This window comes from Equus przewalskii, chromosome 13 (assembly GCF_037783145.1).
Source record: "Equus przewalskii isolate Varuska chromosome 13, EquPr2, whole genome shotgun sequence".
NCBI classification, from domain to species: Eukaryota; Metazoa; Chordata; class Mammalia; order Perissodactyla; family Equidae; genus Equus; species Equus przewalskii.
The window spans coordinates 73,046,992-73,072,410 of NC_091843.1; the positions used below are offsets into that span (position 1 = coordinate 73,046,992).

At 37.2% G+C, this 25,419-nt stretch overlaps 2 protein-coding genes across 51 annotated transcripts in view; one reads left to right on the forward strand and one right to left on the reverse strand.

Annotated features, from left to right (window-relative positions):
- The window catches only part of SLF1 (SMC5-SMC6 complex localization factor 1), a 58,338-nt gene extending 49,415 nt beyond the window's left edge, over positions 1–8,923 (reverse strand). The window contains exon 1 of the mRNA XM_008532808.2: positions 8,788–8,923. The gene's annotated coding sequence lies outside the window, so the exon portion shown is untranslated. The remainder of the gene's footprint in view (positions 1–8,787) is intronic.
- Positions 8,909–25,419, forward strand: part of KIAA0825 (KIAA0825 ortholog) — a 366,519-nt gene continuing 350,008 nt past the window's right edge. For 40 of the 50 annotated variants that reach the window (XR_011525682.1, XR_011525674.1, XR_011525673.1 and 37 more), the window contains exon 1: positions 8,944–9,059. The gene's annotated coding sequence lies outside the window, so the exon portion shown is untranslated. Of the gene's footprint in view, positions 9,060–25,419 lie in introns of all 50 variants that reach the window. The other 10 variants (XR_011525681.1, XR_011525671.1, XR_011525683.1 and 7 more) reach the window with 2 other exon arrangements.

A 25,419-nucleotide genomic window follows, 5' to 3' on the forward strand; every position in this document is an offset into this window, starting at 1 on the left:
GTCAAGTGAAAAATATTCTTTATAGAAATTCTGTTTTCAAAGACTAAATATATACTCATGTTCATATGAAATATATATGAACCACATATATGTGTGTTTATTTAAAGGTTGAGATTCATTTTAGAGTAAAACTTGAAAGAAAGCTCACTATCCACAATTTGAAGCATTACTGTAGGTTAAGAGAGTGAACTTTCACCTCCCTTGTTCAAAGTTTCTAAGAAGGGGAACTTCAGATGGGGCAACAGCACTCCTGCTTTTTCTCTCTACCCTTCATCCTTGCTTTGGGAGGAGAAGGTACTTGAGAGAAGTTACTGTATATACTTTGCTCAGAAGTTTGCACATTTGCAAAGATGTTTCATATTATTGCTTTCTGACGTGACCCAAGGAGCTGCCAGTAGTAGTCTGCCAAGGTGGGTAAATCAATTCAGACGTTATGTATTAAGAAGCATACTGGAATTGCACATCAAAGCCAGCTCCTCCAAATCAATTTTTATTCAGTAAAAAAGCTGATAATTTGATCTCAATATATCTGACTTTCATATTTCTCTATTGGCTCCAAAAGAAGGAAAGGGATACGCTCTAAACTCCTAAAATTCAAGATACAGAACATAAGTGTCTTTAAGGATAACCCTCTTCAGTGAAACAAATAATTTTTTTAAAGTGACAATGATCTAATTAGTACAAAATTATAAAGTGTACATAGTAGGGCTTGGTGTCTTCTGAAATAATCACACATGTAAAATACTATCAAATAAAACGTAAGTAGCTTCTTGCATAAGGAACTCTTTACGGTATGAATCTTCCACTTTTTTAAAGCATTTACATGGGTTAAATAACATAGCTCTTGAATGATAATAACCATTAATATAGACTGGTAATATATAAAAACTTTACAAAACGAAATTGAAACAAAAAAAAAAACAGCAGAAAGGATCAATGAAACAAAGAGCTGGTTCTTTGAGGCTATAAACAAAATTGACAAACCCTTAGCCAGACACACTAAGAAAAAAAGAGAGAAGGAACTCACAAGTGAACAACAAAAAAACAAACAACCCGATTACAAAATGAGCAGAGGATATGAACAGACATTTTTCCAAAGAAGATATACAGATGGTCAATAGGTACATGAGATGATGCTCAGCATCACTAATCATCAGGGAAACGCAAATCAACACTACACCAACACATCACTTTACACCATTAGAATGGCTATTATCAGCAAGACAAAAAATAACAAATGTTGAAGAGGATGTGGAGAAAAGGGAACCCTCATATACTGCTGGTGGGAATGCAAACTGGTCCAGCCACTATGGAAAACAGTATGGAGATTTCTCAGAAAATTAAAAATAGAAATACCATACAACCCAGCTATCCCACTACTGGGTGTTTATCCAAAGAACCTGAAATCAACAATTCAAAGAGATTTATGCACTCTCATGTTCATTGCCACATTATTCACTATAGCCAAGAAGTAGAAGCAACCCAAGTGTCCATCAACTGATGACTGGATAAAGATGTGGTACACACACACACACACACATACACACACACACACACACTGGAATACTACTCAACCATAAAAAAGGAAAAACCGTCCCATTCACAACATGGATGGACCTTGAGGGTATTATTTTAAGTGAAATAAGCCAGAGAAAGGCAATCATCGTATAATTTCACTCAGATGCGGAAGATAGACTATGTGGACAAAGAGAACAGTTTAGTGGTTACCAGAGGGGAAAGGGGTTGCAGGGTGAGCATAACGGGTAAAGGGGCACATTTACATGGTGACTGACAAATAATATTGTACAACTGAAATTTCACAATGTTATAAAGCATTATGACCTCAATTAAAAAAAAGAGATTAATTTTGATCTATCCCTATGAGACCAACTGGGGGGAAAAAACTTTACAAAGAATATGCTCTGTGGCTAGAAATAATAATGATCTAGTCTGATGCAGAACACATATTAACACACATATAATAAAGCCACATTTGGATTATAAGGCATATGACCATAACTAGGGAGAAATGATGCTTTCATTAATTCTAGGGAATTATTTAAATAAATCCTTTAGGCTAATTTCCTTTAGAAAATGATAGGTCTTTTCAGAAATACTAAACAAGTGAAATCCAGCATATCCGTGAATATTATCTTGGTATTCTAACAGAAAAGGCAATCTAATTGTTTTCATAGTTCTTGAAAGCCACTTTTGTCAGAGGAACACAGGTATTTTAACCGTATGTATTTTACCTACTACTTGCATTTTATTTATGTATTCAAGAGTTTCAAAAGCTATTTAGTAGGATATTTCAAGAAATGTTACCAAAAAAGAGAAGTTTGAATAGCTTTAAAACTCTAAAATATTTCTTATTTGGCTATCCTAAAATACTGATATACAGAAATTACTGTGAAATAACTGGAATATACAGAAGCAATGAGAAAAATCACTGTAACACTATCACCCAAAAAGTTTTATTTAAAAGTTGTCCTTAAGAATTTATTCTTCTGCTTCAAGAATAAAATATAGCTATACAGAACTATAAGAAAAAAAATCTATCATACTATGTTCCCCTTTTAGATCAAGTTAATAATAGCTATTGTACAATTTGAATGTTTATTATCAACAAGGTGACTGGTTCTTTTTTTTTGAGGAAGATTAGCCCTGAGCTAACTACTGCCAATCTTCCTCTTTTTGCTGAGGAAGACTGGCCCTGAGCTAACATCCATGCCCATCTTCCTCTATTTATATGTGGGATGCCTACCACAGCATGGCTTTTGCCAAGCAGTGCCACGTCTGCACCCAGGATCCGAACCGGCAAACCCCAGGCCGCCAAGAAGCGGAACGTGCGCACTTAACCACTGCACCACTGGGCCAGCCTCAACAACGCGACATTTTAACATATTCTGGTTTGATGTATAAATCATTAAACAGTTTGGACTTACTAGAGTCAGTGTATAATGAAAAGTTTTCATCTCAATCATATTGTCTTTATAATGGAATAAATATATCCACTTTGTATATTTAACAGTATTTTCTGTCAAAGCCAAGAATCCACAATAAAATGAAAACAGCACCAACTGTGCTTAATAGTAGAAATCAGAAAAGTCTTTTTAAAGCAGTTTCTTTTCTTTGAAAAACAATTAAATATGACACTGAAATTAAACAAGCAAAGAGGAAAAGGAAGTAAGAAATAACAGGTGAAAAAACAGGATGTCCTGATTCAAACATTATGCAAATATAAATGTTAAAAAACAAATCAGAATACACAACATTTACTCACACATTTACCAGAAAAAGTGGGCTATTAGCTAAACTTTCACAGAATTGTGAATCCCAGTGATGGCACACAATAACTAGCAGAGTTTTTGTTTGTTTTTTGAGGAAGATTAGCCCTGAGCTAACATCTGCCACCAATCCTCTACTTTTTTGCTGAGGAAGACTGGCCCTGAGCTAACATCCATGCCCATACTCCTCTACTTTATATGTGGGACGCCTGCCACAGCATGGCTTGCCAAGCCATGCCATGTCCCCACCCAGGATCCGAACCAGCGAACCCTGGGCCGTCAAATCGGAATGTGTGCACTTAACCGCTGCACCACCGGGCCAGCCCCATAGCACAGTTTTTTAAAGAGCAAATTCCATTAACCTAATCTAAAATAGCTTCCCATAATAAAATGATCTAGTTGAAGCAACAGAGTTTACAAAACATTTAGCAATGCTTTTTAATACTACATCATATGACAAACTAATAGCCTAGATCAGATCTAATTCATATAGTTACACAGGAAAACTGGTATCTATGTAGGAATACACATAGATATATACAGATATACAAATAGATTTATTTATATTTATAACATTAGTGGTTTAATGGTTCTTCCCATGACCCTGCAAGATTAAGAAATAAGCAAAAGCCTGATATGCCAATGAACCCAAAGAGAGCGCTATACAAAACTGGTGTAATACCTGTCAGTGACCCAGACAATTAATTCAAAGTCCTTAAAAAAGCAAGGTCAAGTTTCATGTAGGTGATCTGTTCTGAGGTATGGAAGATCAAGGGCTAACTTCTAGGACTCTTCCAGCACAAGAAAGAAAGTAAATATACTGCAACGTAATTGTACCAGTAGTACTTCTAGGGAAATTATAGATTTTTCTAGAACTTATAGGGGGTGGTCCTTCAAGCATTCACACAGAAGATACGATCCTAATACAACAAAAGGAAAACAAAAAAAGACAGCATTTATTTTGAACAGTTAAATGTTTTATCTTTACTGCCCCAAAACTAAAAATTATATACTAGATTCTTGGCTACAAAAAATACTTTTGTAGTAATTTTTTTAAATTTGTAGTAATTAAAAAAAATCTAGTTACTTACCTTGAACCACATAATAGACACAACTAAGGAGATAATGATTGTGAACAGAGCTGGCATTTATGCACAGCAAGCAACTGTCTCTGTGGTGTGGACTTTCCCAAAATATCTCCCACATGGGCCTATCCCTGATGTTTGAAATTCCTTTGCAGTTGGTGCCAGTTAGACATGCAAATGAACCTATAGCACTCATCATCATAATTAAGATTTTATTATCCACTAACTTTTTATGTCCTACAAATTCTTTACAATATGACACATAGTTGGAATGTCTGAAGAATATGATACACAGCTAGAATATGTTGAAAAGAGAACTCACAGAAAAGTGGAGGCAGGAATACAGCTATGAATACAAAGGTGTGCTTCAGGAGAGAGGATGAAAGAGCAGGGTATAACAGTTGGGTGAAAGAGGAGAGCACTGTAGAAAAGAGGGTTAGGGATGCTTAGAGAGGTCTGCAGTAGGAAAATAAGGATAAGCCTTTCCTACTCTGCATTACCATTTCTTTTATGACCAGCCACAGCATGTTACAGAATTTTGAGAATATAATGCACTGTATAGATTGTATGCTATTAACTAAGTTAAGGGATTAATTAAAAGTTTGATTTATATATTTGCATTTAAGAACTCAAAAAGAACTCAAAATTTCCCCCCAAATAACTTTTACTGATCTTTTAATTTTAATTAACACATGATTATAGAAAATTTGAAAAATACTACAAAGTATATACAGATTAAAATAATCTCTAATTCCTTCACCCTGCAATACCACTTAACATTTGGGGGCCTGCAGAGGGGTTTAACTTGAAGGTTTTATGTATGTGTGTGAAATACATATATAAAACAAAATTAGATACTATATAGTTCTGTATCTTAATTTTTATGTAAAACTGTATCATGATCATTTTTTCATGCCACTGAATATTCTTCATGGTTTTAGGGCCAAAAGGTTTGAAAACTAGTGGCTTCTTAATGTGTGTTATCCTAGAGAACTATTTTGATTTTAAACCTACTAAGGAAAATCACGTTTAAAACTTCCACCTTCTGGAAAGGATATACCAAACCTTGAGTATAATCAATATTGCTGCTTTGAATGAAAGAGTTTGAAAGATTTTCATGATCTCTTATCTTATTTAACTGACAAAGCAAATTAAGAGCTAAAACTGAAAAGGGTCAGTTAAAGTGTTAGATCTCGTGTTAACCAATATTGCAAAAGGGAGACACAAATCACAGTACTTATACTGTGTGAGTAAAATACTGTTTGGCTCTGAATGCTGTAACATCAGAGGAATTTAGTAATTCTGTACCCTCTTGGCCTAGGAGCCAAATTAGGCCTTTGGCTTAATTTCATTCAGTTGCCTTTGGAATTTTTTTTTTTTAAAGATGTAGTGTGTTTCTTGCCCCATCCTTCAAAGATATGGGATGTGTGTGTGTGTACACGTAAATTAATTATCTGACTGAGGTCTCCAGAAGTGAGACTTGAAGGATGTTCTTACTTCAATGGCATTATTTGTGAAAGGAGCAGTGATAATCGGTCTCTTTGATGGCAAATTTAGCAGTAGAGGGAGGAAGTGGAGAAGTGACTGTGGTGAGGAAGAAATGAGAGTCTAAGAGGCTCTACAAAGATGCCCAATCTATCCAGTACTGTACAAGGCACAGGATGGACTACAGACGCTACTTTTAGGGATAAAAGGGCCCTTTTATCCTTAGTACCCTAGGAACTTTGTTTCACTTAGTGGGAGCAAAAGGCCTAACACTGAACAAGCAGGATTTCATTTTTATTGAGGACCAACTGTGGTCTGTACACGTCATAAATGTTAGTTTCTTTCCTTCCTGACAATGTAAGTGCTGTGTACTCTTCTAATACGGATGAGGATATAGGGGAATCGGAGAGATTAAGAAACTAACTCAAGAGCCAGCCCTGATGGCCTAGTGATTAAAGTTCAGCATGCTCCCCTTTGGCAGTCCAGGTTTGGTTCCTGGGCACAGAACCACACCACTCCCCTGTCAGTAGCCATGCGTTGGTGGCAGCTCATGTAAAAGAACTAGAAGCACCTGCAACTAGAATATACAACTATGTATATTTTGGGGATGGGGAAAAAAAGAGTGAGAGGAAGATTGCCAACAGATGTTAAGGGTGAATCTTTCCCAGCAAAAAAAAAGAAACTAACTCAAAGGTACACAGTTAGTAAATGCTGAAACCAAATCTGTTTCTACAAAAACTATGTGCCTTTCTACAATACCATTATGACTTAAATTTCAGAATTTAGTCTAACACCTTTAACCACATTGCAATTTTACAAACCAATCTATTCTCGGCTAGTGCAAGAGAAAAATACATTGCATGAAAAGGAATCTACTGTGAAGGTAGGGAGACATTTAGATCAGCAATATCACTGAAAATATTTAAACATAATTTAAATTAACTTCAGAAAAATAACACTAATGTCTAAAATTTCAAAGCATTTCTAGGAACAATCTAAAGAGTGACTTTTTTTCTTATGAAAAAGAAAGTTTTCATTATTTTCCTCTTGGAGCTGGTATTAACCACTACACTAATTCATATGGGCTTTTCTTCATCAAAAATAACAAAACTGAATATTTTTTATTTCAAAGTAATTTCGATATAAAGAAAGTAAAAACTAAGAGAACTTAAAAGTTTCAGGGCTATTTTACTTTCAAACAGTAAGACATCCTTAGAAGATGAGAAATAGTATATAGTACATTTTAGAACACATATTTTCCATTAGCATATTTAAGGAGAATCAATTACAAGAATAACAGATAATATTCCATTTTAGTTATATTTTTGAGAAACAAGGTTCTTCCCTTTTTTTTAGGTTTTATTATTCAGAGCCTATATAGAATTGTAGGTTTTGTTTAAAAAAATGTTTTGTTTAAATAGTGAAAAGACTCTGTCTTAAAATAATTAATCAGGAAAGTAAAGCTATACTATCGGTTTTCTAAAAACCAACCTTTTTGGACCCTTATAGAAATTATTAATATCTATTATGAAATCTTAAGTGTTTTGAATTTTGATTATGAAAGTAACCACATTTGACCACCTTTTCAAAGACTGTTTCACATGATTTATGCTTTCTGCTTTGGGAAAGAAAGAAAATATTAAATTATATAATTGAACTTCACTTAAGCTGAATAAGGCAAAAAGAAAATCTAGATTTAGAAAACAAATCTAATAGGGGCTTAATTGCATTAAGGCTGATTGAAGGCTAATCGTCTTTACAATAAAAATGTATATACATTCAAGTATTTAAATGTCTTAGTTCATTTAAATTAAGAATACTCTTTGAGTTGACTTAGACATAATCAAATTAACTCCCTCATAAAAAACCATCCCAAACTATCAACTTATGTACTCAGCATCTGCAATACAGGTTAGACAAACTTTTCTAAAATGGGAACACCTTGCACATGAATAGATACTTCTAGGAATTGAGGCATAACGTAACAACATAAGCCAAAAAGGCGCAATATCACACAAGGTGCCGTGTCTGTCACACGTATACCATAACTTCAGTTTAAATTTTCATTCCTAATGTCTCAGCGGAAATTGTTGTTGTTGTTTTGGTATAGGATAGTCATTCGCCAAAAAAGAGCTTGGCGCTTCCTAAATCAAGCTCCATCTAATTTCTGGGTCAAATCCTGATATGGAGTACCCGAGGTAGATCTTTTTGTCAATATTTAATCAGAGGCTTCGGGAATGGAAGAAATCTAAGGATAACCACTTAGTCTTGTTCCCAGCCTTCTAGATATTATAATCCCCAGGAACACAGACCTTCCCTTTGGGGAAACGTGTGTGTGTTTGTGTATGCATGTTTAAAGGCCTACGTAGCAGAAGCGATATGTCCATTACCATTTGGATACGTTGAAAAAATTCTACTAGGGAGACAAGGATGACACCATTTCCCTCGTCACTGGAAGGTGGGCTGGGGGATCCCAGCCACCTGCACTGACGCTAAATTATGGAAAGCAGCCAAGAATCTGGGACTCGGAGAAGCGTCCCAGTCGGTTCTATGGAAACGAGAGACGCGGGCGGCCTAGCGCCTTCCTGCAGGGAACCGAGCGGCGGAGCTGCGCAAGCAGGAGGCGGGGGACGCGGCTCAGCCCGCACTGCAGAGAGGCGCCCGTGGCCGTCCTCGCGGCGGCGGCGCCGGCACGGCAGGGCGGGGCGGGGTCTGCGGCCGCAGCCCACCGACGCGGGCGCCGAGCGCTGCGAGTCCGGGCGAGCGGGAACGAACGGCGGCTGCGGAAAGCGCCAGGGGCAGGCACCGCCGCCGCTCACCCCAGCCCCTGCCCGGCCTCACAGCCGGGAGCCGCAGAAACTTCGGGGACACGGAGGAAACATCCCCAGAGAGTCAGGGTACACTGTGTCTTCTGAACTGAGGTCCTTTACCTTCCCGGACGGAGTGTCTGGGCCGCTTCCTTCGGGTGGCTGTGATGACAGGGGAGACGACTGCCGCTGCAGCACTCGCTGCTTCACTAATCCGGGCTCTGGGAAATAATTTCCCGCCGCGCGCTCGGCCGCCCCGGAAGCTATTGTACCACTTCCGGGTGGTTGTCAGTGACGCTCTCGAGCCGTCGTCAGGGTAGCCTGAGAGGGTGGCCCGCGGGATTCTGGCCGGCGGGCCAAGCTACTGCTAGATCCGCGCCGGAGGCGGGAGACTGGTAAGTGATTTTTCTGGATTGCCTCCTGGGCCTGATATTTCCGACCGGCCGGGGCTCCGTGCAGCGTCTTTGCCGGACCAAGAAGTGAGCGGGAAAGGGTTGAAGCAAGAGTCGTCCCCATCCAGCCCTGTGGCGCTGGACCCTCTGTGCTGCTGGAGAAGGCCCCGGGATCCTGGTTTACCGTCTGCTCCGCTCGCCACATCCACCTCCAACTTGGAACTCGCGCTCGGGTCCCCGCGTGTCCCTGGGCGAGGCCGAAGACACAGAGTACCGCACTCGGTTGAGTACCGAGTCTCCCTACCAATGATCCAGGAGTGCCTTTATTCTCCCATCGGCACGGTTTGGTCACCCTTGATTCTCCACAGCTGCTTTACCGTTCTTTTTCTGAGTACTGTTCCCATTGCCCTGGGAGGCAGTGGCCTGGGAGGCAGGCAGTCGGCCAAAGTGGACACCGTTTACAAACATTTTGGAAGTGGGGTGAGGGGGGACGTTCCCGATTTAGACTTAATTCCACACTACCCCCGCAGTTTGAGTTGGGTGAGAATGGTCTTTGTTTTCCTGGCTGCTATGAGGTAATGAGATATGAAAACAAGCTTAAAATTTCATGCATGGGCTTTTAGATACACGTGTTTACCGTTTGGAAACCAGTGATCGGGAAGTAGGTGTGCTTTCAGAAAGGAGTGCCCCTCTTGTGCTCCAGGCTTCCTCAGTAATGACGGATTCAGGAGAATTTTGGATGGAGGTCTGAGGTAGCCAGAAAGGCGCTCATTCCGCCAAAGATTTGAAAGATGTGATGTAGCGAACCTTAGCTACTTCTTTCTTGAGTAGTGCAGTTTCTTCAGGTAAGTAGTTTTCACTCACCACCTTATATTTGAATAATCATCCTTCTTTCCCGTAGAAGGTAGCTGATTGATTTTTTTTCAAAACCACCAGTTCCAAAAAGAGTTCTAGGGCTTACTCGACCATAAAGACAAATGCAGTATGTTTTTTCAAGGCCCCTGATGCTACCTTTGGAGAGTAAGGCAAACGTGTTTAGGACGGCACGTTGATCTTCTAATCTCCTTGTTAATAATTCAACTAACTTTTATAATCTCATTTGGTCCCGACTTTGCCATTTTTTTGAACCTTGTGCTTTTTCTTTATTTGTCGAGTTGAAAGGATTGTAAATAATTGAAGGGAATTTACATGTTTCTATATAGGAACTAGTTTTTAGACAGACTGATTTTTTTTTTATCATTGCTCTTGATTTGTGATATCTTCTTTCAAATTAAAATGGCCAACCACTAATACTAACCACTAACCACAGATAGCTACTGCCTGCTAGGCACTTTACATTTATTATTTTTCTTAAACTTACCACAATTCTACAAGAAAAATCATATTATCCGATTTTGCAAGCATTTTGTACTGAGACTTGAAGACATTCGCACAGATTATACAATTAAATGGCACAATTGAGATTTGAACCCAGTCTACCTGACTCCAAACTCAGGCTCTTTTTACTGTGCTTTATACTTCTCATAAATAGCCACAACAGAATCATTCTTTTCACTCTCGGGTAAAATTGGATAGATAGTATGTCACATTCAGAAACCAAATGGATAGCAAAACTTGAGTATAAGGAGATTTAAGGAATATGTTAAGGAATTAATTCCTTAGGTTAATGTTTAAGGATTAAGGAATGTGTTAGGGATTTAAGAAATCACGTGTAAGGTAATTTTGACATAGGAATAATCTAATTTCTCTTTTATGGTGATCCTTGGCCAGTTTTATCATTCTAACTCAAACAGATACAAGCAATCTAGAGACCATCAGTATATTAGTGACTCTAAGTCCAGAGTATCAGCTATCTCTTTAGGAGGCTTTTCACACACACACATTTACATACATATATATATTTGTGTGTGTGGAGAAAGAGAAAATGAGTGAATGAGCACAAATCCATAAAACTGAACTTTGTAATGCCCTGTAAGGAATTGTTATTACTTACTGGTTATTAGCAAAACTGTTCTATTCCATTCATATAACCCTCAGACAGATGGTGATTATCACACATTTTAAGGAAGTGTGCTTAAATAAACCTACCCACTCCAATATTCTGTTTTATGTAGAGAAGTAGAAATAGCCTGCTTGTCAGAGAATTTACTAAAATCTAGTTGAAATGACCAATACTAGAAGCGACATAAAAACTAATTCTAAAGGATATCCTGTTTTACAGAAAGACACAAGTATATATGTACAGCTAGTCTCAAATACTAATATGCATTTCATTACATTGTATTGACTTGACTGTGTGAAAGATGTTTGCATATCTCACAGGTAGATCTCAGGGATATTTTGTTTCAATCAAATTTCAGTGCTTATGAAGGTTGAGATTACATCTGTTTTGTTCACTATCTCATACCCAGCATCTGGCATTGTGCCTGGAGTGTAGTAAGGGGCTCAATAAACATTTATTGAACGAATAATTCCTTTTTAAAATGTTATTTATCCACAGAGAAATATTGCTACATGTGTTTTTTTGGTTTTTGCTGAGGAAGATTATCCCTGAGCTAACAGCTATGCCAGTCTTCCTCCACTTTATATATGGGCCATCACCACAGCATGGCTGACAAGTGGTGTAGGTCCACACCCAGGATCTGAACCTGCAAAACTGCGCCACTGAAGTGAAGCACACCAAACATACCCACTAGGCCACAGGGCCAGCCCCTTGTATATGTGTTTTTTAAAAAGGGACTTACCACGTAAATAGATGCATACTTATTTACTCACTTTGACCTTTAAATGTAATGTCCACTCCACATTCATCCAGAAAAGGCAATGTGGTATCCTGCAAAGACGACTGGACAGTGAAATAGGAGATAAGAGAATGTCTAATATTTATTGTTACTTACTCTCTGTGTATAGTGCTAGGTTTAGGCCTCACAGTACTATAGGGTAAGTATTATCCTTTTACAGAGGAGAAAACTGAAACAAAGATAAGCTTTGTAAAGCATCCTTGGTTACACACAGTCATTAAATACCAGAGCTATGATTTGAACCAACACTGACTTTAGAGTCCATCATCTTAACCTCTTTGCCATACACCTCTTCTTGGATTTTAATCCTGGTTCATCTACTAACTACCTGTATACACAGGGCAATTTATTTCTGAGGATCATATTTCTCATCTATAACATAGGGTTGGACTACATGATCTATAAGGTCCCTTCTAGCTCTAAAATCCTCTGATTTTAGTTGACTCCCAAGTATTATCTAAATATAGCAGTTCCAGTGTGCTAGAAGGCCTTCACGATTAGAGTTTTACATGTATTGGTGTCTTCTACATTGGTAGATGTACAATCGAGTTTTTGTAATGGAAAGAACAAGACCAGAGTTAAAAAAATCTTTGGTGTAGTGGTTAAATTCAGCATGCTCCGCTTTGGCAGCCCAAGTTCGTGGGTTTAGATCCTGGGCACAGACCTACACCATTCATCAGCCATGCTGTAGCAGTGACCCATATGCAAAATAGGGGAAGACTGACACAGATGTTAACTCAGGGAGAATCTTCCTCACCAAAAAAAAAAACCTATCATGCTTTTTGCCAGCTTATGACCCTAATAAGTACTGAACCTTTGTGAGCTTATGTTTTCATATGTAAAATGGATCCACAAGATTGCTTTGAGGGTTAAGTGAGATGAAATATATAAAGCCTCACACATGCTGCCTGATACACAGTTGCCATTAAATAAATATTGTCTTTCCCCCCAATCTTGTGAGAATAGAAGAAGATTGGTGAATATAAAAATGCTTTATAAATTAGTGAAAGGTGAAGAATCTTTTCACTTATAGTCTATCAGGAAAGGTAAAGTTTTATACACAAATAGTTATTAGAAAGGACAATTTACATACTATCATTGAACATAAATCATAATGGGAACACAGAGAAAAAATTTTGCTTCCAGGAGGACAAAAGAGGAAAGACATCATGAAGAAGGTAATGCTGAGTTTGGGTCTTAAAGGATGTGAGGATTTGGGCAGAGGGCCAAGAGGGAAGAATGTTTCACTGGAGGATGCAAAAGTGACAGAGAAGAGAATAATGACTACTTCACTTTGGATATATAGGATAGTGAAGGCTAGTAACAAAGGTAAAAAGGGTAAAGTTGAGTTCTGGGCAAGCTGTGGTTAACAGTGTGGTCATCTTAAAGATGTTAGGCTTTTCACAATAAGCAGTGATTTGTGTGTATAACCAGGAGCCGGTGGAGGGTAGGGTTGGTATTTGATTTCTTTGTTAAGAAAGTAATACCTATTTGTTAAAGAAATATAAGAATATACACATAAGCCAAAAAGAAAAAGAAAGATGAAAAATTGCCCGTAATCCCACTCCAGGCTCAGTCCAGCACTTGCCCTTTGACATCCCCAGCTTCCCCTCCTGGCTGGGAGCATTCCTCTCCTAGTGAACTGATAGCTGTGACTCAGGGCTCAGGCTGTCCCAGAGGTGGGAGGGGGCTCTGAGGGGCTGTCTAGCCCCCTGTTTCTGGGCCTCCACCCTGAGGGCATATGGACTCATATGGTGACTGGTCCACAAGTACATTGTTCCTATAGGTAGGGGCTGGGTGCTGCCACCAGGCAGTGATGGCAGAGGGCTCCCTTGAACTAAGAGGTCTTCCTGCCTATCCCTGTTGTCTCCTCCGTGGCTCCTACCCCTTTCTGATGTCTGTGACCCTGAGCAACCACCTGCCCCTTTCTCAGCCGTAGTTTCCACATCTGCAGTCACAGGGTGGACTGGGTAGGGGACCTTTGAGCTCTTCCCTCCCTGGAGTGGCTCCAGGACCCCTACCACAACCACCATGGTGGGGCCAGACCTGGCTCTGCCTCCCCTTCCTGACCTGCATGGCCCAGGTCCCCCAGGATCTCCCACTTCTGCTCCTTGACCTTCTATGCCTTCTCTACAGCAAAACAAAACAAAACGCACAAAAACAAAAACCCATCCCCCTCCAGTGTTTGAATACTGCTAACTTACTTCCAGGCTGCTCAACATCCGGCTCTGCCAGTCATAATACACACTACTGCAAGACACATCCTTTTAGGGCTCGGAAACAACCAGAGTTTAGTTATTAGAAATGATGATTCTGCAGGTTTCTGACTCATCTCATCAGGTGACTCTGGTTAGGGGAAGGTTTGAGTGGTGAACTCAAAGACTAGTTGAGTAAGGTGGCAAAAGCAGAAGTCAGCATAATTATATTAAAAAGCCTCAGGATTTGAGAGGAGAATACCGCCTTCCTGCCTCAACTGCTGATGTATTTTTTGGAGACAGGATTTTTGAACAGTGCTCCAGCTATTTCCCTGTAAACTTTGGTTAAAATACAAGTAGAGGAGAGAGGTGGCTCACTAGGAAATATTTAGGAATTTAGGAAATAATCTAAGTAGCTAGTTGGTATCTATAATATCTATGTATACACACACACCCATAGAGAGAGAGAATGAACATACATAGCTGTTTAAATTATTTGGGGAATTCTTTGCTGAATAAAATTCTCAAGAAAATTATCTAAAACTGAAAAAAAGACAATTGTCACTTTGACTAATTAGGCAAAACAGGTGAATTCTAAGAAGACCTGATGTGAGCTCAAACTCATGATCTTATATAATATGATCTCAAAGAAGTTACTTGAATTCCTTCAGCCCCTATTTCTTCATCTGTAAAATGGTAATATCAGTTTTGCAGATTTGTTAGGATTAAATGTAATAATGTGTGAAAGCTTACAGAGGCATCTGCCTAGTTTTTGTTATCGTTTAAATAAAGTCTAATTGCTTTAAAAGAGGTCTGTGGCTCCAACTATGAAGTCAAACAGACCTGAGTTCAAATCCTAGCTCTATCACTGGTTGTATGAGACTTGGAAAGTTACTTTTCTAGTTTGAGTGTTTTTTTTCTTATTTATAAGATGGGAATAGTGGGGCTGGCCTGGTTGCATAGTGGTTAAGTTCACATGCTCCACTTCAGTGGCCGGGGTTCACGGGTTTGGATCCTGGGCACGGACCTACACACTGCTCATCAAGCCATGCTATGGTGGCATCTCATATACAAAAAATAGAGAAAGATTGACACATGTGTTGGCTCAGTGACAGTCTTCCTCAAGCCAAAGAGGAAGATTGGCAACCCGATGTAAACTCAGAACCAATCTTCCTCACCAAAAAAAGAGAAAAAAAGGGGAATAGTAATAATGTCTTCATAGGGCTTTTGTGAAGATTAAATGAAATAATGATGCATAGATTTTAAAATGGTGGCTGGTCTTGTGAGCACTTTGTTCACTCAAATTCCCAGAGGAGCACATGCCAAGAGGGGATTAGACGTGCAGGAGGTTTATTGGGGAAACTGCCTGTGAAGGATAAAGGAGAGGGACAAGAGGAAGAGGGAAGTGCCTTCGGGCCTCAATACAGGTCTGACAACCTGTGGGGGGCGGGGTGGGGGGTGGAATGAGAGGAGGGGGAGAAGAATCTCAAACCACTGCACTGTTCTGAGAATGCTTCAACCAGGCTGATGGGGAATCCATGATCCAAAGTCATTTGTTAGAGAAATCCCATGTCGCCACAGTACTCAATATAATGTTAGCAATTAATAAAAATAATTAACAGTTGTCACATGCTATAATTTACAAGTATGTTTGAATTCCAACTCTTGAATTTTACTGCCTGTCCCCACCTCCCCTGAGAAAAGTGCGTTCCCTGCTGCCAGACATTGACGTTAACATTTGAGGCACATGTTCTTAGACTCACAACTTCTTATATTTTATAATACAATTTTCTTAGCCAAAGAACAGTTAAGGAATCAAGAGATCTGTTCCAAATAACGATTGAAAAATGCAAACATTAGCTAATCAACTGATTTTTTGACATTAGGTAGTTAAACACAAACTGCTGTCTAAATTTCTAAATTCAGGTAGCCAATTAATGTCACAATCCTAAATAGCTAAGTAATGCTCATATCCACAGTTTTCTGTCCATTTCTCTTCTTACCAAAGATACCTTTGTGGTTAAAATAATCAAGGTATTATAGCTGTGTAGGTCTCTACGCCGCCCCCCCCCCCCCTTTGTTGTTTTTGATAAACAATCATAGAGATCCTTCAGTTCAGTGCTTTCCAAATGGCAGGTCATGATCCATCAATTCGGTGAGTACTAGCCTGCATTTTTGTTTCAGATATGTGTGGCTTCAGGATTTGAATATAAAATGTTTGTTGCTGTGAATCACTGTAGAATTGTAAAGCAAGAGATTTAGACTAACTTCCTTATCTTACATGAGGAAATGAGGACTAAAGAGGTCATCTGACTTGCCCAGATAACTCTGGAAACATGTGACTTGAACCAGCAGCTCCCTCTTAAGAATCTAAATTTAGAACTCTTTCTTTTGTATCATGCTTCCTGGAAAAGGCTTCCTGTTTGCTCTGCTTAGGGCACATAATTAATTACTCTGTTTTCCAGTTGGTTAACATGATAGTCCTTTTCTGTCACTTTCATTTTTTGTTTCCGAAGATTTACTGAAAAGTGCTCCTCCGGGACTCTGACCATTGAGTGTCAGGAAGGTTGTACAGCTGTAGTTGTTTCTAGCAGTCAGCAACCATGCACATCACCTGAATTTACTGTCCCTTTGCCCTTTGGGGCACACAGCTAATTCAATAGTTTAAGTCTGGAGTATACTTGATTTAAACTGAGGAGTGATGAGAGCTCTTTTCGAGGAGCATTATACTGATAAAGTCTTAATTTTTACTAATGCCAGTGAATATTATTCTGTGTTTCATTGTCATGACATTCTTTTACTCATTTTTCTTGCTTTTTTAGACTTCAGCTCACCAAATATTTTTCACTTTTAAAATGCAAGTTTTGTGTATAATCACATCATATTCTTTATGATTTTTAAAAATATATCATTCTTTCCTTTTCAAGCATATATTCATACCTGCCCTCAAAAATGCCTGTGGGCACTTTAGCTCCTCAATGGTGAGCTCTGTCCTCTGCTATTCAGAAATTGGACTGGGAAGGAGTTTGGGAGTGGGACTGGTTTTAAATGGAGCCCTCCTTTTAGACTCTGTTTTTATGTTGCTTTCTGTACCCTGGTGTCATTGAGGCTGCCTACACTCATTCTTTTGTTAACTTTACCTGGTCATGATCTTTCTGGGGCTTTCTCCTTTCTCTAACTCAGCAGTTCTCCAATTTTTGGTTTCAGGAGTCCTTTACACTCTTAAAAAATTACTGATGCCCTCAAAGAGTTTTTATGTACGTAATTATATCTATGTATATTTATTATGTTATAAATTATAATTGAGTATTTTGAAAAATATTTAATTCAATAATAAAGCCATTACATGTAAACATAAATAACATTTTTTAAAAAAAACTTGTATTTTCCAGAACAAAAATTATAGTGGAAGAGTGGCATTGTTTTATATCTTTGCAGTCTCTTTAATGTCTGGCTTAATAGAAGAGAGCTGAATTCTCAGATCTGCTTCTGCATTCAATCTCTTGTAATATGCTGTTCTGATTGAAGTGAACAAAGTCCACCCTCATACAGACATGTAGTTGGAAAAAAAAAGGAGTGTTTTAGTGGCCTTTTCAGATAATTGTGAATATTTTTCTTTGATCCTATACCAGAACTTAACAAGTGATAGTTTCTTAAAATGTAATTGCAATGTAGAATCTGAAACCATATCGATGAACTTTTCATACTCTATTATTTTAAAATCTCTTGATCCATCTTCCACTTTGACTGAATCTTTTATAAATACATAATTTTTTGTTAGGCAATGCATTGGTCATATGGAAACTATTGACCCATTGAGGTATGCTGATCTCTCAAATCTTAATACATGTCATTATACAATATCAAAAAATTTCGTTTATTAATATCACCAGCAATTTCATCAGGAAAATGTTAAAATAATGGGAAAACTGTCCATCTGACAGTATACAAATTTTCCATAATTCTTATTTTTGCTTTGAAAGCTCTAGTTTTATCATTGGCAACAAATAGATTCTAATGGTCTTTCCTTGAGATGACAGCCCAATTTGGTTAATTTTGAGAAAATCTGTGGTATACTCAAAGCTTGAGTTAATAAAATTACTAATTTTTACTGCCTCATCAAGGACATTATTAAATGAACCCAACATTATTTTTATTCCAACTGTGTGGTGGTGAAAAAATATGACTACTGTGGTAGGCAGATGCCTCAAAGCTGCCTACATCCTAATCCCTGGACCCTGTGAATATGTTATGTCATATAGCAAAGGGGAATTAAAGTTGCTAATCAGTTTACCTTAAGATAGTGAGATTATCCCAGATTGTCCAAATGGGTTCAATGTCATCACAGTGGTTCTCGAAAGTGTAAGGAGGCAGAAGAGGAATTCAGAGTGAGGCAATATGAAAAGGACTCAACCCACATAGCTAGGTAGAAAATGGAGGAAGTGAGCCAGGAGCCAAGGAATGAGAGCAGCCTTTAAAAGCAAGGAAACAATAGATTGTCCTAAGAGCCTTCAGGAAGGAATGCAGCTCTGTGGACCATTTGGTTTTAGCCTAGTGAGAACGGTTTCAGACTTCTAACACAGAGAAAGTTAGTACAAATGTCAACCTAGCAAAGTGACATATAATGTCTTATTATTATGAAAATAGTTTTGACTTTGCCAACCCCCTGAAAGAATACTGGGGCTCCCCCCGGTTAAGTGCTATTTTGTATCACACTTTGGGATCTCTTATTTAACTTGTATATCTCGTGTGTCAACCGCTATGCTAGGTACTGGGATGCAAAAATAAAGAAGGCACAGTCCTTGTCCTAGGATGATGATGGTCTAGTGGTTGAGACAGGTAAGCAAGTCAATGATTGCAGATAGCACAGAATCAGTGCCCTAACTGATATATTTGGATGAGGGAAAGAGACCTAATCCCTGTCTCCATGTGCTTTCAGTCTAGTGGGAGAGATCACAGAAATAGTTACAAAATGCAAAGTGCTATAAAGGAAATATCTCCACTGACCGTGTGAGGATGGGGAGAGCTTTGCATTCCCACTAGCAGTGTATGAGAGTTTAAATCTCTCCACATCCTCCCCAGCATGTGTTATTGTCTGTCTTTTGATTATAGCCATTCTAGGGAGTGGTGAAGTAGTATCTCATGGAGAAGTCTCAATTTGCATTCATCTAATAATTAATGATGCTTAGTATCATTTCATGTTCTTATTGACCATTTGTATATTTTCTTTGGAGAAAATGTCTATTCAAATCCTTTGTCATTTTTAAATTGAATTGTCGTTATTGTTGAGCTGTAATAGTTCTTTATAGATTCTGGGATACTATCCTCTTCTCAGTTGTTTGATTTGGAGATTTTCTCCCATTCCATGAGTTGTTTCATCATTTTGTTGATGGTATCCTTTGAAGCACAAATGGTTTTAATTTTGATGAAGTCCAATTTATCTATTTTTTTCTTATATGGCTTCTGCTTTTAGTGTTTTATCTAAGAAACCATTGAATAATCTAAGGTCAAGAAGATTTACACCTGTGATTTCTTCTAAGAATTTTAAACATTTTAGTCCTTATATTTAGATCTTTGATCAATTTTGAGTTAATTTTTGTATTTTTTTTTTTCTGATTTATCTCCCCAAAATACCCCTGGTACGTAGTTGTATATCTTAGTTGCAGGTCCCTGGCATGTGGGACGCCACCTCAACGTGGCCTGATGAGGGTGCCATGTCCACGCCCAGGATCCAAACAAGCAAAACCCTGGGCCGCTGCAGCGGAGTGCACGAACTTAACCACTCGGCCACGGGGCCGGCCCCCAATTTTTGTATCTCTTTTGATGAAGAAGTCCAACTTCATTCTTTAGCATGTTAGTATACAGTTGTCTCAGCAACATTTCTTGAAAAGACTAATCTTTCCCTATTGAATTTCCTTGAAACTCTCATCAAAAATCAATTGAATATTGTATGGGTTTATTTCTGGACTCTCAATTTTATTCCATTGATTACATGTCTATCCTTAATGCCTATCTTATCACACAATCTTGATTACTGTAACTCTGTGGTAAGTTTTGAAAAATGGGAAATGTGAGTTCTCTAACTTTGTTCTTTTTCAAGATTGCTTTAGCTATTCTGGGACCCTTGCATTTCGATATGAAATTTGAGATCAGTTTGTTAATTTCTGCAAAATAGGCAGCTGGAATTTTGATAGAGATTGCGTTAAATCTATAGGTTAATTTGGGAACTATTGCCACTTTAACAATATTAAATATTTCAATCCATAAACATAGACTTTTCATTTATTTAGGGCTAATTCAGTTTCTTTCAATGATGTTTTGTAGTTTTCAGTAGACAGGTCTTTTGTTAAATTTTTCCCGAAATATTTTATTCTATTTGATGCTATCGTAAATGGAATTGTTTTCTTAATTTCACTCTCAAATTGTTAAGTACTAGTATATAGAAATACAACTGATTTTTTATTAATCTTGTATCCTGCCAACTTTGTTGAATGTATTTATTAACTCCAAAAGCTTGGGAGTTTGTTTGTTTTAGAATTCCTTAGAAATTCCAAATAGAGATAGTTTTACTTTTCCTTTCCAATCTGGATGCCTTTTCTTTTCTTTTCTTGCCTAATTGTCCTGGCTAGAACCTCCAGTACAATGTTAAATAGGTGTGGTAGAAATAGACATTCTTGTCTTGTTACTGATCTTAAGAGCAAAGCTTTCAGTCTTTTACCATTAAGTGTGATGTCAAGTGAGTGTTTTTGGTAGATGTGTTTTATCAGATTGATGAAGTTCCCTTCTGTTCGTAGTTTGTTGAGTGTTTTTATCATAAAAGGGTGTTAGATTTTGACGCATTCTTCTCTGCATCTATTTAGGTCATCATATAGTTTTTGTCCTTTATTCTGTTAATAAGGCATATTACATTGACTCATTTTTCTGTATTGATTCAACTTTACATTCCTGGGATAAATCCCACCTAGTCATGGTGTAGAATTCTTTTTATATGTTGCTGGATTCAGTTTGCTAATATTTTGTTAAGTATTTTTGCCTCTATATTCATAAGGCATATTGGTCTATAGTTTTCTTTTCTTGTAATGTTTTTGCTAGTTTTGGTGTCAGAGTAATACTAACCTCAGAGAATGAGTTGCAAATTATTCTCTTTTCTTCTGTTTTATGGAAGAATTTGTGAAGGATTGGAGTTAATTCTTTAAATCTTTGGTAGAATTCACCAGTGAAGCCATTTGGCCCAAGCTTCCCTTTGTGGGAAAGTTTTTGATTATTAATTCAATCTGCTTGTTATAGGTCTGTTCATGTTTTTTTAACTTTTTTAAGTTATTTCAGTACATTATGTCTTTCTAGGAATTTGTCTGTTTCATCTAGGTTATATAATTTGATGATATTCAATTGTTTATAATATCCCCCATATAATATCTTTATTTTGGTAAGGTCAGTAATGTCCTCTCTTTCATTCCTGATTTTAGTAATTGAGTCTTCTCTCTCTGTCTTCTTTTTTTTCCATCTAGCTAAAGGTTTGTCAATTTTGTTCATCTTTTCAAGGAATCAATTTTGGGTTTAGCTTGCTTTTCTTTTTCTAGTTTCCTCAGTTTGAAGGTTAGGGAATTGATTTTAGATCGTTTTTAAAACAGGCATTTGGTCTGCATTTTTATTTTCTTGTGCTATGTTTGTTTGGCTTGGTTATCCTAGAATGAGTTAGGGAGGTTTCTTTCCTGTTTCCTGAGTTTGTGAAATGTTGATATTATTTCATTTTTTTATTTTATAGAATTCACCAGTGAAGCCCTTGGCACTTTGCTTTTCCTTGTGGGAAGATTTTGAATTACTAATTCAATATCTTTACTTACTTTAAGTCTATTCACTTTCACATTTCTTCTTGAGTCAGTGTTAGTCAATTATGTCCTTCTAAGAATGTGTCCATTTCATCTGTGTGTCTGCTTTGTTGGCATAAAGTTGTTCATTGTGTTACCTTATAATCCTTTCAATTTTTCTATAGTCAGTAGTGATATCTTTTTCATTCATGATTTTGGTAATTTGTGTCTTTTTTTTTTTTCTTGATCAATCTAGCTAAGGGTTTACAATTTTGTTGATCTTTTTCAAAGAACCAACTTTTGATTTTATTTTTGCTGGTGCTTTTCTCTTTTCTATTTCATTTATTTCTGCTGTAATCTTTTGTGTTGCCTTTCTTCTCTTGGCTTTGGATATGGTTTGCTCTTTTTTCTAGTGTCCTAAGATCGAATCTTAAGTTATCTATTTGAGACCTTTCTTCTTTTCTGATATGTGTTTAAAGCTATAGATTTCCTTCTAAATACTGCTTTTTATGTATCCCATAAAATGTGACACATTGTGTTTTCACTGTCATTCAGTGAAAAATATTTTCTATTCTGCTATTGATTTCTAATTTAATTCTTTTGTACTTGTGGAATATGCTTTTTATGATCTCATTCCTTTTAAATTTGTTCCGGATTGTTTTATGACCTAGCATATAGTGTATTTTGGAAAATGTTTTTTTAGCGTTTGAAAAAAATGTGTATTCTGCCAACAAGAAATAGTCTATATATGTGAGTAGTCTATATTAGTGGAGTAGTCTATATATGTGAGTTAGGTTGAGTAGGTTGACAGTATTCAGATCTTCTCTACTCTTGCTGATTTTCTGTTTAATTCTATCAATTGCTGAGAGCAGAGTATTGAACTATCTGTCTATAATTGTCAAATGGTCTATTTCTTCTTTCAATTCTGTCATTTTTTGCTTCATTGATTTTGGTGCTTTGTTTTAGTGCAAATACATTTATAAGTATTATATCTTTCTGATGTATGGACCCTTCTGTCATTTAAAAATATCTCATTTTTCTCAAGTACTGTTTCTTAAAGCCTATTTTGTGTAACATTAGTGCAGTAACTCCAGCTCTGTTACGGTTACTGTTTGTATAGCATGTCTTTTTCCATCCTTTTACTTTTAATCTATTTTTTGTCTTTGAATGTAAGATATGTCTCTTATAGATGACACATGGTTGGATCTTGCTTTTTTATCTAATCTTACAATTTCTGCCTTTTTATTGAGGTGTTTAGACCGTTCACATTTAATGTACTTATTGATATAGTTGGGTTTGCATTTTCCATTTTGCTTTGTTTTTATGTGACCCTTGTCTTTTTTATTCTTCTACCTTGGTTGCCTTCTTTTGTATTAAATAAATATTTTTAGTGTATGCACATTTTAATTTCTAGTGTAACTTTACCTTTTTAAAAGTTATTTTCTTAGTGTTTGCTCTAGAGAATACAATCTACATCTTAATCTATCACAACCAGCTTAATACTAGCTAGTTAATGCCAATTTAATTTTGATATAATATAGAAACTTTGTTTCAATTTAGTTCTATATCTTCCTCCTCTTTCTGCTATTATTGTCAAATATATTAAATCTCTGTGTTATAAACTAACGAATACATTGTTATATGCAATCTATGTCTTTTAAAGAATTTAATGAAATGAAATGAAATAATATTTTATACAGTCTTTTATATTAACCCACATTTTACCATTTCTTTATTTCTTCCTCCGGACTTAAGTTACCATCCAGTGTCATTTTCTTTCAGCTTGAAGGGTTTCCTTTAGTATTTCTTTAAGACAGGTCTACTAGCAACAAATTCTCAATTTTCATTTCATCTTCAGTTTTAAAAGTGATGGCTGTATTTTGCCTTCCATTTAAAAGATAGTTATTCTTTTTTTTTTTTTCTTAAAGATTTTATTTTTTCCTTTTTCTCCCCAAAGCCCCCCAGTACATAGTTGTATATTCTTTGTTGTGGGTCCTTCTAGTTGTGGCATGTGGGACGCTGCCTCAGCGTGGTTTGATGAGCAGTGTCATGTCCGCGCCCGGGATTGGAACCAACGAAACACTGGGCCGCCTGCAGCGGAGCGCGCGAACTTAACCGCTCGGCCACGGGGCCAGCCCCAAAAGATGGTTATTCTTGATGTAGAAATTTGGTGGACAATTTGTTCTTTCAGCACTTTGAATTTCTCATTCCACTGATTTCTGACCTCCATTGTTTCATTGATGCTCACCTGTGTGTGATGAGTTAGTTTTCTCTTGCTGCTTTTAAGATTTTCTCTTTGTCTTTGTCCTTCAGTAGTTTGATTATGTTATGTCTAGATATCAGTCTCTTTATATTTGTCCTACTTGGGGTTCATTGAACTTCTTTGATGCATAGATTAATGTTTTTCATCAAATTTGGTATGTTTTTGTTCCTTATTTCTTCATATGTTTTTTTCTATCCCTTATCCCTCATTTTAAAAAATTCTTTTTTCTCTCTGTTCTTCAGATTGGGTAATTTATATTCATCTATCTTAAATTCACTGATTCTTTCCTCAGGTCATCTTAAATCTGTTGTCAAGTCCCTCTAGTGAATTTTCATTTATTGTACTTTTCAACTCCCAAATTTCCATTTGGTTCTTTCAAAAAACTTCTGTCTCCTTATTGAGAATTTCTATTTTTTATTCATTGTTGTCCTACTTTCCTTTTATTCTTTAAATATGGTCACCTTTGGTTCTTTAAATGTATTTATATCAGTTGCTTTGAAGTCTTTGTTTAAATCCAACATCTAGGGGCACTCAGACAGTTTCTATTGACTGCTTTTTCCTATGTCCTTGCATGTCTCGTAATTTCTTGTTGAAAACTGGATATTTTAGATCATATATTATAGCAACTCTGGATTCTGATTTTTTTCTCCCTGAAGGTGGTGGTGGTTGCTTTGTTTATTTGCTTGTTTCTTTTTTTAGTAATTTGCCTAAGCTAAATGAGTAACATCTGTCTCCCCTGTGATGGTGTAGCCACTGATGTATCTGTTTTTTGTTTTTTTTTAAGATTTTTGTTGTGAGTTTTACATTTGACTTCTTTCAACTTGCCCCATTGTGTAGCTTAAATGATAAGCCGATGATTGGACAGTGGTTGTGCTTAAACACTTCAAGTCAATAAGTTGTCGTCTGTTCATGGATCTCTGTATTAATAGAGGAATGTGTTTGATGAGGAATTTTTTACACTATTTTCAAGTGCGCCCTGCTTTTGCTTTCTGCTGGGCTCTTTCATACTTCCTCTCTATACGCGATCATTCAGCTTCAGGAATGTGTGGCTGGCTTTGTTACTCTCTGGTCTCCATTGCATATACTTTCAGTCTTAACCAAGAATACATTTGCCCCAGTTATGACTATGACCCTGGACTTATAGAGCCGTTGCCTCTCCTTGCTTGCCCACTTCTAAGATCATCTCTTCCACTGAAACACTGCCAGGCATGGGCATCACCTACCGCTCAGGCTCAAGTGAGCCCCCTTTGACCACAGCAGAGATGTTTCCAGTCCTAATGCTCTTCTCCACCCTAG